This window comes from Rhinopithecus bieti, unplaced genomic scaffold, assembly GCF_001698545.2.
Source record: "Rhinopithecus bieti isolate Rb0 unplaced genomic scaffold, ASM169854v2 scaffold_53388, whole genome shotgun sequence".
In the NCBI taxonomy this organism is placed as follows: Eukaryota; Metazoa; Chordata; class Mammalia; order Primates; family Cercopithecidae; genus Rhinopithecus; species Rhinopithecus bieti.
Genome location: NW_016821137.1, coordinates 176,067 through 179,604, shown reverse-complemented (window position 1 = coordinate 179,604; position 3,538 = coordinate 176,067).

Below are 3,538 nucleotides of genomic sequence, written 5' to 3'. Positions count from 1 at the left end.
TCCATCCAGCAGTCTGAGTGATCCTCTTCAAAAGTAGATCTTGCCCCTCCTTTGCTTCACACCTTCTCACAGTAAAAGGCACAGTCCTTACAGGATCCCAGAACATCCAGCGCTTTTGTTTCCTCCCGAGCTTTTATCTCAATTCCTCCCATTCTGCCACTTGTTCACTCGTCTCAGTTTCACTAACCTCAATCTTTCTCAAAACTGTCAGGCATACTTCTGCCTCCAGTTCTTTGAATTTGCTCTTCCTTTCATCTCAAAAGTTTATTTCTCAGACATATGCCTGCCTAGCTACCTGGCCTCTTGCAGTTCTTTGTTCACATACCCACTCTTCAGTAAAACCATCCCTGGGTACACTATGCCCTTCCCATCTTTTTTTTTTTTTCCCTTTGATTTTTGTCCTTGATACTTGTGACTGAAAACATGCCAATGATTTACAGAAACTTTTTCTATAATTATAAAATAAATCTATCAAATGTGGGAATGACTAGAATGGCCAACCTCCGTGGTTGATGAAGCTGCTAGAAATGTTTTAGTTGCCTAAATTAGTTGTTAAGCTGTGTGCTTTCAACTTGGCAAGTGTAATGCAAATTAAAAACATATCAGATAAAGATTATCTGTGAAATGCCTAATAAGAGTCAAGGCACATAACTGAAATAGGTAAAAGTGTTTAAGTCAGAAAAAACAATTATTTTATTGTATTATAATAAAAAGAAAATCAAAGTCTCCAGTCCAAGATTTTTGTTTTTTATTCCTCCCTTGTTTCCTCTCCCCCTGCCTGTGATTATATCACCTTGACTGGAACTATTATTCAACAGAGAAGTCCTTCAAATGTAATTGCAAACTCAGAGACCTACAGGGAAATGGGGATCAAAAACTCTCATCACTCCAGATGCTACAAAGCCTTCCCTTCCAGATGCTACCAATTTTACTCCCCAGGTATTTTTAAATTAGGAATCTGTCTTAGCTGGTACAAGAAGACAAGAGGTCAAGGTAAACCATATGATTCACCTAAACCTATTCAAAAAAGAAAGTGTCCTAGGAGTCTTGTTGCTATTATAAAGGATTACTTAGTGAATCCGATTGCTGAGTTTCTAAATATCTCAGCAGTTTGACAAAACTGGATATCTTGACTTATCAGGCCAGAGTCTGAAAATAGTGAAACCTTTATCAGAGTCTGTCTGAAATCACAGTGGCTGCTCAGAAATACTGATGACTGCTTACTGTGGAAAAAAGCAGAAGTGTTGCTTCCTGGACTAGAATGCCACCATTACATTTTCAAGACTTACTTCTCAGCAGAAAACAGGATGATATACTTTGATCCTTGTTCCTGAAGTGTGTTAATAATTGCTTAGGAATATAATTTTAAAAGATAGATATATTTCTGGGCAAGAAGTCTAAAATGAGAAAAGAGTGTATTTTAAAATATCCAATGCATGGATAAGGATATATTAATAAACTTTTCTTTCATTTGTTTGTTCTTGGTATTGTGTTTATAAAATATATGAAAAAATACATTTGATTATATTACTTCTTTCTAACTCAGAAAGGCATAACTATTGACAGGCATCAAAAGTTGTTCTTAGAACAACTTATATCTAAAGAATGTGAGTAGAACTCAGAAGGATAGTATATTTGTTTATTAAGCCTTTATTCTAAACTCTTGTAGGTATTCCATGTCATAAAGACAACTCAGTGTGCTAAATGTGCTAAAATCAAACTCAGACTTACCCTTTCATACAGAAAGAAGGAGAGTGGGAAAGGATACAGCAATACGAAGGAGAAAGAGATTAAGGCAAATGCTTTTTAAAATTGTGGAGGATATTTAAGAATTCAAGTAAAGATTACTATTCAGAGAAGAATGATGTCATTCCTAGGCAGAACTTCAAGTCTATCTGGCCAAAAACTAGCTGTGTGACACAGGCAAGTTTTCTAGCCTCTTTATGCCTCAGTGTTCTCACCTATGAAATGATGAAAGCTGATTATCAGTAAATCAAATGATGAGGAAACTAATACCAGTCCTCTCACTGAGATGTTGTGAGGATGGAATAAGATAGTAATGTTAAATATGACTTTAACAGTTGTTACAATAACAGCTAAATGGAAATAATATCTACAAATTGACTTATTGGAAGGACTAAATAGCACATTTAAGACATATTGAAAAGGCTCAAGAAAGTTATTTTTTAAAAAATCACTGAGTCTAATTTTTTATTGCTTTGCAGTAGAACTGGGTTTCTTCCCAGTAAATTATAAAAGCTTCCAAATTTTACTGATTCATCTACAAGACTAAGAAGTTGATAATAAGATTGTGGATATTAATCAAGAGTTATTGCTATGTTTCTAATGCTCTTTATAACTTCAATTTTTAAACAAATATCTCAACCTTGTAAAATTATTCTAATGAAGGATGCCATTCTAGTCTTGTGAAGGTACAAATTCAAAAATTCTGGAAAAATGTATACATTTTATGATTTTTCTTAAACATAAAACATAAAACATAAAATACTTTGAAATAGGAATAAAAGCCTTATATATGTTTTTCTAGTATTTATTATTTACACTTTCTATTGGGAAATATTTGTAAAATTTATTTTTTTGAGTATTTTTGTGTCTTTTAAAATGGAGAAAAATATAAAATAAAAATAAAACCGATGAAAATACAAAATACAAACCATCCTATTTGATGTGAACATATTATATATAGAATGTATTATCTATATTTTAATTTTTTAGCTAAAAGATATTTTCTAAAGTCTAGGTGTGGACAAAGTAACTTTTTGTTCCTTAATACATATTTCCCAAACATTTTTATGTTTCTAGTAGGAAGAAGATTTGACATCTGAAGGATGTCTGTACATTGATCCTCATAACCCTAGGGCTTTTACCACCTGTCAGAAAATTTCATTACATTAATAATTCATTTCTTTAGTTAGTTCTCCACTTGTTTTAACATCCAAAAACTTTACTAAATTCAATATGATGGTTTATGTGGTGGTTTTCTGATTGAAAGTTCCTTAATTTGTCAGATTAGTAGGATATAGGTAGAAAGAGTGTGCTGTATAATTTATCAAAAAGGTTAGTTTTCTTCCATGTGAAGAAATTATAAGCAAAGTTTTAATTCTGGATGTATGTTTTAAATGCTTAGTTAATAGTAGAGTATGCATTAAAATTTTAATAAATTTAAACACTAATACAGTGAACAAAATAATTTACAAGGTCCAACTAAAATTCATATAGATCATTTTCTTAACCCATAGAGCACAGAAGAAAAGTTTGTCATTGATGACTGGTAAGTTCAATTTGTTTCTTCATCTTACCCATCATATATCCTTCATTTTTTCCTCTTCTCCTTTTATTACTGTAATTTATTGCTGTTTTTGTTGTTAATTTTACCATTCTGTTCAAGCAATGAAGAATATGTAGAATATAAGTTGGTTGAATAGTATTGAAATCCAGAGTTTATAAGATTTTGGATTAATATTTATAATAAAAGAGTTCAAAAAACAACTAAATTAGGAATGCTGTCTTGAAAGTA